Genomic DNA, 14,829 nt, shown 5'->3' with positions numbered 1-14,829 from the left:
TTATTATGCAAATACAATAGTTGGAACTTTATTATTTAATAGATACCATAAAAACAAGAACACCAGAATTAATGTACAATCAGCAACAGCCATGCTGTTATAGACATCTCATAAATAAGGAAGTGAAGTGCCTATTTTTACTAACTCTGGGAGAAAAAAAAACCTGCAACATCCCAGTAATTTTTTTTTTCCTGAATACTATTACTACATTTATCCTTTTATGTAATGTCAAATAGATCTCCCATTATGCAAAAAGTCCTCTTCACACCCAGATGTTAGAATCAAGTTCAAAATTATTCAACTGTCAAGTACTATGCAGCATTTCAAAATATACTTTAATTCCTAAACTTGTTTATTTAAAAGTTGTTGTACAATATATAAATTAATTGAATAAAAGCTTGAAAAATATTATTTATTATATTGCAATCAAGTAATTGCTCCTACATGTGAAAGCGAAGCAGTAAAAACCAGAAGTCTAATTAACCTGTAACTACTATACAAGACAAGCACTATCTTAAATTCCTTGCTATCAGAAAACATAGCTGTCCTCCCTGAAGCAGTGTGTTCAGAAATCTTCAAAACAAAAAGATACTACTTACTCTTCAGGCCAGCTTCCTTGAACAGCTTCCAATATGGAGACAACTGTGGAGTACTTAGCAGTTTGAAATATCCTATGTTGAAAAGAAGAAAAAACGTATGTAAATAGAAGAACAGAACTACGATACATTATTCTAACAGTAAAATATAAGTAGTATTTCATACAGAGAAGGAATCATTGATGATTGCACTGAGTGCCGAAGAAAAACACATGCAAAAGGAACTTAAAGCTTTCTTAAGATGCAAAACAAGGTCTGTCTCCCCAGATTCTCAACTAAGCTATGTTGTACGCGAGCTTTAAATTACACAACTATATACATGTCTGTATGGTTAAAAAAAGTTCTGCAAAGTTTCCTTCTTTGAAGCATGGTCTTAATTCTTCTTCTAAATCTCAAATTGTGAAAATTTGCTGATACGTGAGGAAGCTTATATTAAATAGAACCAGAACTAAAGTTATGTAGGACTAGATGCAGAGATATTAGGCTATCTTAGAAACTTTTTTTGTTTTTATTTTCCACTGACCAACTAACATAACCTCATCATAAAATACTCAAAAACCATGCACTTCCCTATGGGCACAAGGATTTTCTTATGTTCTTGACGGAATCCTAGAGAACTAGGATTCCGCACAAGATTTTGAACAATAACCACCTTTCTCATTTTAGACCCAAAATGCAGACTTTTATACGCATTACTGCAACAGGATATAAGCTGTGCATTTCAAATAGTGTAAAATAATCATTTTAACCCTAAGTTCCACTTCTTAGTGCGCCATCCTAGATTTAATTAAAGAGTGTATTAAGTTTTATACAAAATCCTTGTGTGTTTTTGTCTTAGGTCTTTGGCAAATACCCTTTAGAGAACTTAGCAGCAGCAGATTGAGAAATTATTCTTTTCAACTCCTTCTTTCACCCTATCTGCCAAAGGTTACTGCCCTCAAATCACATTGCTCAGAACAAAACACGTACATGTGCCTCTGCTGCTTCGGTGCATAGTGTCTCAGCTCAGATTTAACCTAGCCTTTTGGCGTTAGACATTGCATTAAAATGGCTGAGGTGTACACACACTTTCCATTTTCTCATTTATATTTTGCAGGCATTAATTTCAACAGAGGAACAATAACAAAGGCGGTACGGAGAAGGGCAACATGGTACAATTGTTCGGGAGCTTGGAAGATGGCTAGAGTTTCAAGAAGCATCTTGTAAAGAGTGTAAGGCTTATCCTTGAGCCAGTTTATTTTACTGAACATAAATGTTAGAAAGTTCAAGGGTTCTGCCACAAGACTACTGAAGGAAGCTATTCTAATAACTTGCTGTGCTCTTTAAGCATTACCATCATTCTGCTTCTCCAAAGGGAAGAGTCAAATTTCAGAACTTCAGAGGTGCTGCTTATTTTGCTAATACAGCTCACAGAATTTCCCAGTCTTCTCTTCTTCAGGTGCAAATACCACTCTGCAGAGTAACTTCTCTTTAAGAGATCTGCCCACAAATCTCAGCATAGCCGCACTGAATAGGAACGGGCTCTTTAGTTCTCAGAAGAGTTAGAACAAGATATTCAGTGTAACGTCCCTGTAACCTACACGTCTGATCACTGGAAAGGCAGTTGCACAGGCTTCCCTCTAAATTTAAAAAGAAAAACCTCTTGGTGCTCTCTAAATTTCTCGTGTGTGCAATTAGAGGGTTTCTAATTATTTGCCAGCTGCTTTTATCATGAACTCCAGCATTATACCCGAGACTCGTTTCTGAATTCCACTATCTTCCTGAGGAACTTTACTGCAGTTTTTAAGAGGTAGAGAAATGAATGCGCTGAAAACCAGAAAAAAGCGTTCTCCTTTTCACAGGGCCTAAAACCAGATTTCGTAAGGAACCTTCAGAGACAGAAAGACTTCACAGCACAGCCCTCTTTCAGCTCACAATCTGTTAGTATATTAACTCCCAACAATTCCCATGTTCTCATCTGATAAGCATCTTTATGAACTACTGCAATTTTATGACCTGGATGTACCAACTAGAACAATTCAAAGGCTCGCGTCTGTTCTACAAATGAGCTGTGAGTACAGACCAACAGTAGCAAAGACTTGACACTGACAGAGAGAAACTCCTAAAAATTTGCAAAAAAAAACACACCAAACAACACAAATTGAAGTCTGGACACCACCAGCTGAGGACATAAGAGGACCATGGACATCAGTGCCATGACAGCGCTCTGCTCAACAGAACAGGTTGGGACGATCAGGTTCATGCTACACAAGCTGGCATCAAGTGTTTCACCTATTACACTCATCTGTATCTTTCAGAAACAAAGCTGCATGTAATTTTTCTCCTTTAAAACTATTTTCAAGCAAATTTGGTATCCAAGTTTCTCAAAAAAGTCCCTCCCAAGCACATGCTAAGCAAAACCTTCTGAGTTTGTGACTAGTTTAACATACTATTCTTAAGAAAATGATGAAAAATGATATTATCTCAAGCAAAATAACATTTATCATCTTGTTTCATTGTTTCACAAACATGTTCTTGAATTCACTTACAATAGACTGCCAGAGAATCTGGGCTCCTGCTGTAACACCAATCCTTTGCCACAAGCATGTGACAACGCGGGCTTCTAAAACACTTCCCCTGCTGAAATGGGACAATACTCATCTGTCTCTCAAGGGCAACCGAGCGTTAATTCTTAAAAAACTTTCCTGAAATTCTGGCTCTGAACCTAGATTTTAGCCTACCTTCTGCAAAACAGCAAAAAAAAAAACAAACAAAACTTCCAAACCCTGGATACTGAAACCAGCAGCACGGCGCCCCATGGCATCAGGCCCGATCTCTTCCCCAACACGTGCCAATGCTGGTGGAAGCCACCCACTGCCGTGGCTTCGCTACAAGGTAAGGGAAAACAAAAATGGCCAATTTACCTCTCAGATTCCCCCTAAAAAAATGGAGTATCAGAGGCAAATTTCATGCCACTACACAGACCTAAACTCTATGAAACTTAAATTTTTCTTTGTTCAGACGTTAAGGACCAAATGTAATAAAAGAATTTGCTCTATAAAAGCCATCTGCAGAATAAATTGTGGAAAACTCCCTCAATTTTAGTGACCAGAACACAACTGAGCTTTCTAATACTGCTCGTGCAACACAAGGAAAAATGCCCAACAGGACACTGCAGAAGGAAACCATTTGGTAACCAGAGTTATTAAATTTTCTGAATATGACTCAGATAAAGAACAAAGTCAAAAAATATTATTTGTCTTCAGAAAAAAAAAAAAAAAAAAAAAAGATAGGAAATTTTTCTATCTAGCTGCAAACTTTAACTGTTGATTTAAGATGAAAACAAAAATATTTACCTTAAGTTATTTTCTTTAAAAAAAAATAAAAGTAATATGCATTTACTACTATTTCATGTCTAAAGACATGAAAACTTGACTTCTCCTTGGTAAATCCTAAGAGAGAAGTTGAAGATCAATGCATTGGCTCATTGACAGATGTCACATCCTATCAATATTTCTGCTGAATTCTGAGTTAAAAGAACTGCCTTTTCTTGTAGCCTCGTAACAAAGCAAAGGCAGCACTAAAGGAGAACTCAACCCAACAGTAGCCTTTCACTTCAGCACTAAAGCTGGTTCTCTAAAGCTGTGTATCCATATGAATACTACTACACATGCATTTTGAAAGTGTTACTGAGATGCTAAAAGGTTCTGAAGTTGAGCTACAGCTTTGCTAACCACACCATTTTAAAAGTGTTTGATTTAAAGCTCATCTTCCGCAAGTTTTGAACTCTGCAGTTCCTCGAAAACATGGTCATTGCAAACCACATCATACTTCGTCATGCAATACTTAAAAGAAAAAAAACTGCTTAAAAAAGACCTCTCTTCACGCCCTTGTAAACTAGGAAAGTCCTCTGTTCAGCCTTTCTGACATCCGGCCAGCTCACGTTTATGGATTGATTACATGGGGCAAAAAAAAAACAGAGAATCCTGCCATTCCTTCATTCAAAGAAAGAGCTGCAAACCATTTCTGGTGGTAGCTGTATGGCCAAAAGAATTAAACCTTAGCACAATAGCTTATATTGCTGAATGGGAAAGAGTTATTACTTCCAATACCGTCCTAAAATATTTCCAGTAATGCTATCAGTTCTTGAATGTTTGGCTTAAGAGACAACTGGTTTCTCCATCCCCCATTTACACATACACATTACCATTGCATTCCTGACACCAACTGCAGGAAGAGCACTAGAAAACGGAATTAGAGCACATAAGATAAGCCTGGGAGCGGGAGATTTCTAGGTGCTCATTAAGCACACTGTTTGATAGAAGAGGCTATAGAAAAGGACAAATGAAGGCAGCTGAGCAGAATACAACCTATCTGCCGAACTAGTTTGGTTAGAAAAGAAACTGAGTGTGAAAGTTACCAGATCTCAGGTAAACCCAAAAACATACTTCAACTGAACAATTTAAGAACCTAGGGCCCAAAGTTGACTGACACCTTAGTTAACAACAGCAGTAGAAAGAAGTCTAATACTGCAATCCCAAACTGTGTCGGCTCATGCCGCTTGACTCCATCAGATCCAACTTCTCATCCTAAACTGCATGAACAGTATCCAAGAAAGAAATGTGTCTGAACACCAGGCCATTATCTACAAGACTGATACCAAGGAAAAAGAAGAAAAGGGAACTGCATTGTAAGAAATTCAGACCCATGAAATGCATGCATAATTGTCCAGCTTACCTTTACTGCTGAAGTATCTGAAGGATTAATATACTTAAATCTTAGTATTATAGATTTGTGAGATACACAAAAATATCTTACATCTAGCCCTCTAAGACAAGAACAAAAGTGCATCCATTTACTTTATGGGTTGCACAAACAAGGTAATTTTAAAGCATCATGTGGATGTTTTTGTTTTAATCCACCTGCATCGCTAACTTTTCCTTCTCTTTATACAGGGAAACAAATGAACAATGTCTGTTTTAGGGCTTCTGTAGTCTCCTAGTACTGGCTCATGTCATACATCACTTAGATAACATCACTAAAAATAGTTTTTAAAAACAACACTCTGCCTTCATCAACATTTCTCCACGACTGTACCCTTGGAGGAATCTTCAGGAGCATTTAGCACCAGCAGCTCTGAGTAGGTGCTGAGATCCCTCAAAATCCTTGAAAAATTATGGGGCTTAAAATCCCAGTTCTTCCTCCAGCCAAAATAACAGCTTTAATCTGAGGGAGAGGAGTTTGCACACCTTCACCATGAAGAGCAGCATAAATTCTTACAAATGGGACTACCTGGTTAAACACAAACCAGTAAGCACAAAGTAAACCAGCAGAGACATTGTAACCACCTATGTGCCTGTCCTTATCATACTATAAATGCACAGTAAACTGAGGCAGTTTGCCCCCCTCTTTCTCATTAAAAAGAGAAAGCTCCCTCACATTTAGTGTAAGGTTAGAGGGTTCACAGTGGGCTGTAATTGGGCAGCTACTGATACCTCAGGCTTGAAGTCCACTCTATTTCCCACCAATTTCTCTGTGTGCCCTCGCCTGGCACACAGTTCCCTGCATTGGTTAACTTTCAAGGCCATGTATATTAATTTTTGCTCTTTGGATGACAAAAACTGCATATTTAAGTCCGTGGTGCTTTGGAAGTCCCATCTGCCAGATGCAGGAACAATGAAAAAGTCATTATTAAGCCTGAAAGAAAAAAGTATAAATGGGAGGTGGTAGAAACTCTGTCGGTCGATAAAACCAAAAGATATTAACTGCTGCTACTCATTCTTTAATAGTTAACAAAGTATACAAAAGGAATAATTACTAATTTAAAAATATTTATCCTATGGAAGAATCTAGCAAAAAGTTGATCTACGTACCAAGCCATCAAAACTCGGAGCCAGGTAAAAACCCAGGTATTTCTCAAGGATGACTGAATGTTAACATTCTGCCTTGAATGCTAACCGTGCAATCATTTGTATGCAAATATAAGTGAAAGAATGATTTTACCTCACACCTACCAAATAGGAGCTCGATGGTGTCAAATGACACAGCTTGAAAGAGATGCATAAAGGTCTCACACTTGATGGGCCTAATCTTCCTGAGAGGCGAATTACTTTTCATGGCTACTTCTCGCACTCTCGAAAAAGACACGCAAGGAGAACTAAAAACCTTCTCTATGAATGTAGATTGCTGTTTTGTGCCCCGTGAGTATGCACAGTGCTGCTAAAGGGTTCAGATTTCTTCTGCGTAAGGCAGGAAGACCGAGCTCTATTTCCTCACAGTGCTGAAGTTGAACAACTTTCACGAACTGAAGGAAGTTTGTAGTTGCTGAAGATTTATGGCACTTATACGAAGACAGTGAGGAGTGCAAAATACTTCTTGAGAACTGAAAGTGCACACATCAACCTTCGTGTCAGAGCCATGCAACCAAGCGAGAGAAGCCTGCTCTCCTCACCTGCCTCGTGTCCCTGCCCACAAAAACGTGTCCCTGCCCACAAAAACGTGTGCGAAGAGGGAACGACGAGGTTTTCACATCTCACCGCTTTATGCTTCAGGAAGAACCAGCACAATGTCTCCCCTTTAGTGGGGAATGATGCACGCCACCAATTCACCCAGCGTGATTTGCAGTGCTGAGCTGGCCTTGAAATCCTCCCCTTGTCATCCCACAAGGAAGTCAGCCTGCTACCTGGGAAACGCCAGCCAACAGATCCCAGCCCCGTGCTCCCACCGGCTGCTCTCAGCTCCCACCCATGCAGCAGGGACCTGCGGCCAGGAGCCCCGGGCTGCCCTGGCAGCAGCGACCCCCAGCCCAGCAGAGCCCAGGGCCGCTCTCCCCAGCACCCGGCCTTCCCCTGCCCCACTCCCACCTCCTGCTGCCGTGGATGCAGCCCAGGGGCTGCCACAGCCGCCTCCTTTTTTCCCCTTTCTGCTTTCCCCGCCTGGCAAACCCTTTTTTTCTGCCCACCTGGGCGGGGAGCGAGGGGGGGGCGCCCCGCTGCCCACCCTGGGGGTGCCGCACCCCAGCTCCCCTCAACCAAGGAGCTGTGGGGGGGAGCCCTCCCCTCCCTTTCCCTTCCCTTCCCCCTCCTTGCCGGGGGGGCCGAGGCGCATCCAGCCCCGTCCTCGCCCTCCCCGCGGCGGGCAGCGCCCCCTGCCCTTCCCCTCACCTGGCAGCGCCCAGGCCCCGGGGCCAGGCCCCGTTCTCCCCCTCCAAACTTTGCGGCCGCCGCATCCCTGCCCCTCCTGCCCCTCACCCCCGGCAGCGGCCGGGCCCGGCCCCCCCCCCCTCCCTCCCCTCGGCGGCGGCCCCGGGCCGGGCCGGGCCGTGCCGGCCGAGGGGCGGAAGCAGGGGCAGAGCCGTGCGGGGAGCAGGCCGCGCCGAGCCTCCCGGCGGCAGCAGCGGGAGGAAGGAGGGGCCGGGGCCGCCGCCGGGGCCGGGGCCGGGGCCGGTGCGCCCGGAGCGCGGCCTGCTCGGCGGGGCGCAGCCCGGCCCCTCTCGCACGTACTCACCGCCGGGTTCGCCATTACGCCAAGGCGGCGGCGGCGGCGCCCGGAGCCTCCCCCCGCTGCCCGGCACGCACGGGCGGCTGCGGGGGGAGGGAGCGGAGCGGGGCGGCGGGGGATGCCCCGCGCCTGACAGCTCCCCACCGGGCCGGCCGCGGGCACGCGCAGCCCGGCGGCGGCGGCGGCTTCCCGGCGGCCCCACGCCCCCCTCCCCGGGCTCCCCGCGGGCGCTTACCGGGGCCGCGCCGGCTGCCGGGGCCGCGCCGGGGCCGTGCCGGGGCCGTGCCGAAGTTTCAGCCGCTCGCCGCCGCCGCGACCCCACCGGCCCCAGCGAGCCCGCGGGGCCGGGCCGGGGGGCTCATTTGCATATTTCTCAGCCCCGCGCTGATTGGCCGCGGCGCGCGGGGGCCGCCGCGCGCTGACACGGCGGGAGGGGAGGGGAGGGAGAGGAGGAGGGGGGGGGGGGAGCGGGAGCGGCGGCGGCGGCGGCGGCGCGGGGCTGAGGGGACCCGCGGGTGGGAGGAAAAGGGGGCGGGGCCAGCGCGCGGGGCGGGGCGCGGGGGGGGGCGGGCTTCCTGCCCCCGGCCCTGGCTGAGGGGAGGCGGTGGCAGTGGAGGGGAGGGGAGGGGAGGGGGGGGAAGGAGGGGATAAAATGGAGCGCGGGCGGCGGGGCCGGGCCAGCCAACATGGCCCCCTCGGCGCGCTGCGGCCAATCCCCGCCGCCTTTACTCGGCAGGCCCCGGCGGGGGGGGAGCGGGGATGGGGAGTCCCGGGGCGCTCCCGGATGAGCCCCTCAGAGGGGGGGGGTCGGGGCTGTGAGGGGCGGTTGCTGCCCGCACTGTGAGGGTGCTGGGGGTGGGTGCGGGTCGTGGCCCCGGTCGTGGTCCTGGCGTGGCAGCCCCGGCCCTGCGGGGGTGGGTGGGTGAAGGCAGCGCCGCCACGGCCTCGGACACGCCGCTAAAGGCCCTTTTTTTTTTCCACAGGGGGTTCCTCGGGTGTGCCAGCGCGGCGCGTGGGGCTCCCCTGCCACACTGACTGACAGCTGTGGCAGGCACGCAAAACCAAGTACTTCACACGTCCAATATTGATTTGGGGATCCAAATCGAGACGTAGCAGCTCACAAAACGCTTAGAGCTCGTATCACTGAGGTGACTCTTAACAGGTCGTGGGTAGGAGTCGTTAGGGGATCGCCTCCGGGAAGGGGCACCCGGCTGGGGGGCTCCTGCTGCCTCACCGGGAGCAGCAGGGGGAGAAAAAGCTCCACAGGTGAGCGGTTATGCAGCTCTTCAGAGGAGGCCTCAGCACGAAGATTTGGTTCCCCCGAGGACTGAAGATGCAAAGCAGTGCGGGGGGATTCCCAGAGTCGCCCTCCCCTCAGCGTGGTGCCCAGGAGGACTGCATGGGCTGTGCGGGGACGGGCAGCAGGGATCTGCCCCTTCGGCATCCTCTGCAGCCTGCTGAAGAGAACTAGGGACGCGCTTCTGGTTCTCTGCAACCTGTTGCTTATGTCTTCTAAAAAGAGTTTTTATTATTATAGCCAATATCAGGTTTCTTACGTACTTCAGATAACTACATGTTGTAATAAATGGATTTTAGGATCTCTAGCTCAAATATGCTTATATTGATAGAAGTGTAAGATAGGTTTTCATTCCGCATTACTTCAAAACGCAAATCCTCAAGCAATTTATTTAAGTTTCAGCTTTCTAATATTCTATTTCCCTTCTTCCCCTTCCTTCATTGCTAAAGCTTTAATTTTTTTCTCTCAGACTGCTTTTAACAGTTATGCTAAAGTTGTCTTAGAAGTTCTCTTCTTTTAGCCAGCCCTATAGGTTTTACTTTTGTACGTTTTCTCTGATGAACAATGGAAGATAACTTCAAAAAATAAACGTGCCTGTTTTTTTTTTTTTTTTTTTTTTGCATGTCTTCATGGTTTTGAGAAGAAAGCACATATGTCTCTACTTTTCTCTTCTCTCTGAAGAAGTGTTCCTTCAAAAGAAAGGCAACCTTTATCTTCTTAGTACAATTAGCCAGCCAATCATAGTGCATCCTTAATAAAGCTATCAATGCAATTATAACAGTGTGAAGGGCTTTCAGATGTAGATAGTTTGAATGGTAATGTCATAAGTTGAAAACACAGGCTTAGAATGATAAATCACATGAATGACTGAAAATGGGATCACGGGACTGGTTATTCTGTTGCTGAAAAAGAAAATTGAATCTCATGAACCTCTTAGAATTTAGACAAAAGAAAAAAACACAGATTGTTTAAATGTGCGGAGTTAAATGTAGATTTTTGTTTGGGGTTTCATTTTCTTAAACATATCATCAGTTCTGGGGATCACTGTCACAAAAGTTCTGCAGAGTGCTAAATGTTTTCTTTCAATTTCTCTAAACTTCTGTCACTTTATATCACCATCCAAAAGGCTACCAGTATTTAAAGCAATTATAATTTTAGCTGGTTTCATACATCTTGTGAGATCTTTGTTTTCTCACCACTGCTGTTCCCTCACAAGCTAGTTGCAATGCTTTGATCTATCAATACATACAGATGACTCTTCTAAAATGTTGGGTTTGATAAAGTAGGAAGAATACGGTGTGTCTCCCCTCCTTTATGGATGTCCTACCTACAGCAGTTAGAGCACACGCATGTTTGTGTTCTGGATTACCACAGAACTCCAGCAGCTCGTTCTGCCTTGGGACCTACCACTCGCATGCATCATAGGCTGTAGGGGGAGAAGTCCCACACTTTACGGAATGCTCATCTTTTATCCTGTCTGGGTGCGGGATAAAATTTTCCAAGAAAAAAAAAAAAAAAAAAAAAAAGGAAATTGATTACTGCACTTGCCTGGTTTCCTGTCCTTTGATTATCCATGGAAGCTGCTGTAGGGGTATTGAGGTCAGGACTGGAATGAGGTCCGCAGGCACTGCATCAGCCGCTGAGATCCCATTGTTGCCACAGTGACTGCTTTGATCCTTCTCTGTAGCCACTCTGTGGGACTTGGGAAAGCAAAGAGCGGCTGCCTGCACAGACTGCAGCTATTAGAGCAACTCTTCATATGTCTCTGTCGACACTCTCTAGAAGCCTGGTAGGAATCTGTGATGCAGGTGAGGACTTGCAGTGCCACGCAGACTGGGCCTTGGTTGATGTCTCGTGGCTGCTCAGTGCGCTGCCTTTACAACACGCTGCACGAACGTGGAAGAGAACACTTTCAGATCACTTTTGGAGCCCTTAACAAATCTGCAGGGTGAGGGTAAGCTCGTGTTATTTTACCTCTGAACATATTTACAGTCATAGGTTCCCATACAGTTCAAGCTGGGGAGGTCTACTTTGTTTTGTTGTGTTGTCGGCTGGCAGTTTGTAAACACGTTTGATCTGAAATATACACGGGAGCTCCTGCAAGGAGGAGCTGTGCTCCACACCTGCAGATGTGAAACACTGCAGATGCAAAGTGAGTGCGTAGAGGCAGATGGTTTCTCTCATGGCCTTGCAGAGGCAGATGTAAACCAGACTATAGTTATAAATCTTTTTAGGTTAGCACTAAGTTTAATTCTTTTGACTGTGTGTGGGGGGACAATTGCATCCAAAGGTCTGGATCAAAAAGAGATGGAATATTGTCATAAATAACCGCAAATAAAAATCTGTTTGCTATTTATACTTGCAGGCAACCTATTTTGTAACATGGAAACCTCTCGGCACCCAAACTACTTGATTCTGAGTGATATGTCCTAGAAGCTTGCCTGGCAGTTGGAAACTACTGATGTGAATTGAGTAACCCTGCAGCTGGGATATCAGAATGCTGCTCCCACTGCTGTTTCTCCAACACCTACATCCGTAGTTTGGTTCTCCGCTTGCCACAATGACAGCCACGAGTACACTGCTAGCTGATAAAAACATAATTGTAGTACTAAAATGAAGTCTGCCATGAAACAGGCAGTATGAGAGGAGAACGTTTGAGAATCTGAACTTAAGTCCTGTTTTCAGTAAGAAAATAAAAAAGCCCCCCCCCCCTTTTTTTTTTTAGGGATTTTTTGGTAGTAACCAGTTTTGTGGACTTTTTTTTTTTTTTAACCGTTTGCTGTGCTCCTTTTTGGGAGAATCACTCATCTCTTGGTAGACTGAGAATACTTACTTTGTGAGTCTGGGTGCTGAGATGAGATTTTTGAGTCAGGGTTTAAAGCATAGTCTGCAAAGATCATGTCTAAACAGGAACTGTGGTAAAGAACCACTGCTAAACATTTGTGTTAGGAAGAAAGTAGCTGATTCAAGAACAGAACTGGAGGTTTTGATGACCAGGTAGAGCACAGGACTGAGGGTCACCTGTCTCTCATTGCGCTACATAAGACAGCACTGAAGCCTTACTGCTTTTTTTTTTTTGATAGAGGAGTCAAATGGGGAGGAGTTTTCAAGAGAAAGAAAGTAAAGATAATCACTTTAGAAATAGCAAGTAAGGAGATGTTATTGAAGTAGAAACATGTTAGAGATGCATAAGTCCAGAAGTATCTTGGAAGTGGCTACGATGATCTGAAAATAGCCATGAGTATTTAAAATCATGTTAGTAGACCAGTTGTTGAGAACATGTAGTAAAAAAATAAATAAATAATAATTATTTTTATTGTTGTATTTTTCTTGTTTTCATGCTCTATTTTCTGTTTCTTTACGTTACCAAAAATTGAATGGATATGGTATTACCTGATATTTGACTGCAGGGTTTAAAGTAAGTGTAGTATTTTATTTGAAATCTTATGCCCTTGAAGATTCTTTATTACGAGTGTCTTACTCTAAGACTCACATTTGTTGTCTGTGGACTGGCTTTAAACTTACAGAATGAGAAGAAAGAAAAATAGTATGTAAGGGATTTGAAGTCTAGCTATGGGGTACAGTGGTTTTTTGTTGTTGTTGTTGGTTTTTTTTTGTTTGTTTGTTTTTTTAAATAAAACATTTTTCTGGAGGTCATTTCGCAGCTATGAGATGATAGCGGGTCTCCTACTAAAATAGGTATTTTGTTTGTTTGTTTTTGCTTCTGTTCTCTTTTGCCACTTGTCCTGGTAATAGAAATCTTACTTTGATAGTAAAAAAAAGCACAGTTGTTTTCAGGTGTTATAAGACAAGAAAATCTATTGAAATCTATTGGGAAAACTACTTCAAAGATTATAGCCACAGGGTTTTCTTTTTAGAGATGGGCAGGGGTTTAGTGGTAGCTTCTACTCCCTGGTGAGGGTTTTTGGTTCTCTTACTCATGTGAAAACAGTGAGTTCATACTATAGGAAAATCAGATACATCTTAAGGACTTGCGGCTTCTGATGAAAGATTGGGAAGGAGTGGGAAGACAGGTCAGTGCCAGTGTAGGGCTTTATCTCATTTTGAGTACTGAATAAGGAAACACTTCAGACTACTTAAAAAGGAGGCTTGGACAACTCTTCAGGTAGCTTGAGTGTACAAAACAGAGTAAGTTACTACCTTGTCAGCTGCTGTATTCGTGGACTGCTGTAGGGAAGCAACTCTCTTGAAGGAGTAACAAAACTATCATCTGGAAGTTACCCCATAAATAGAGTTACTGCTTTAGGGTAACTACACACTACTGCTGATAGGCTTGTGGCACTTCCCTGTGTAGCTCCACTAACCATACTAGGGTTCTAGCTTTGGGACTGCTGTTGTGGTCTAAAACTAGTTGTAAAACCAATTGTTAGTATTGTGCCCCCCTGAAAACTTGCCATGAAACATACTAACTCTGGTGCTGGTGTGATCCGTGTACCGGCTTTTCTTAGGCACCTCTGAACTTTGAGTCCCATATATACTTTGTAAAAGAAATTCATGTTAGTGTCATCAGTTGTGAGTGGCATATGAAGTAAACTCCTAAAACATTAAGTTTTAGTGCAGTCTTCTGGCGTAAAATGCTATTTATTCTTCTTTCTATGTGAAGTGTACTATAACAAATAGTGAACTGCTGATAATAACTCTGTAACTCTTTATTTCCTTTTCTTTTTTTTTTTTTTTCTGTAATACCAAGCCAGTGAAATACACTCTGAAAACTGAATTGTGTATGGAAAGCTCTACCGCCACAGGCAGGTGTTGGAAGAACTTGGATTTGGTACCTCAGTTTTGTGTGAGGCGTTCATCTGATGGGACTGGGAGCTGCAGAGCCTGACTGGGCTGCGTGAGCTGGTGCTCAAACCAGCCGCATGGCTTAACTTTGTATGTGTGGAAAGCTTCTGCTGCCCTCTTGTGATGGTTCTGGAGATAACTGTGTAGCTGTTAGAAGCCCATTTTCTTTTAAAGCTGTGTTTTAGCTGGTAATGAAGTTAAAGATGTCCTTTTACTGGTAAGCAAGAGCTTCTAATCTTATAGGCTACAAAGCATTCTTTTTAAGGTAAAATTGCCAGTGGATGTCATTTATCTTACCTTTAGAGAGGCTTTTCATACGATCTCCTGCAATACTCAAATGCCTAAGGATTTTATGCTCTACATGGACAAAAACTATTTTTTTTTTTTTTGGACTTTAAGAAAATAAAAACTGTCTGGATGATCAGGTGTGGAGTACTTAGTACTCAGCGCAAATGCTGGTAATGAATAAAATACTCCAGGGATCCATGGTGGAACTAGTTGTGTTTAACACCTGTGTTGGAAGATGCTGAAGTGAGAAGGACAGGCTGCATTGCTCAAAGACAGGGCTGCCACTGAGAGACCTGGACAGCCTGGGGGACTGGCAGGAGCTTCCTTTCTCGAAGCTTGCTTTCTAACCTCAGATCCCTAGAA

At 44.5% G+C, this 14,829-nt stretch overlaps 1 protein-coding gene across 5 annotated transcripts in view; it reads right to left on the bottom strand.

Moving 5' to 3' along the window:
• Positions 1–8,451, bottom strand: part of CHD9 (chromodomain helicase DNA binding protein 9) — a 93,536-nt gene extending 85,085 nt beyond the window's left edge. For all 5 annotated transcript variants that reach the window (XR_014318333.1, XM_082769927.1, XM_082769929.1 and 2 more), the window contains exons 1-2: positions 8,311–8,451; positions 600–671 (exon numbers count right to left, since the gene is read on the bottom strand). The gene's annotated coding sequence lies outside the window, so the exon portion shown is untranslated. The remainder of the gene's footprint in view (positions 1–599; positions 672–8,310) is intronic.
• Positions 8,452–14,829: the final 6,378 nt, after the last annotated feature.

Source organism: Aythya marila (genome assembly GCF_965140915.1).
Source record: "Aythya marila genome assembly, chromosome: 12".
Classification (NCBI taxonomy): Eukaryota; Metazoa; Chordata; class Aves; order Anseriformes; family Anatidae; genus Aythya; species Aythya marila.
This window is presented reverse-complemented; position numbering and strand designations above follow the sequence as displayed.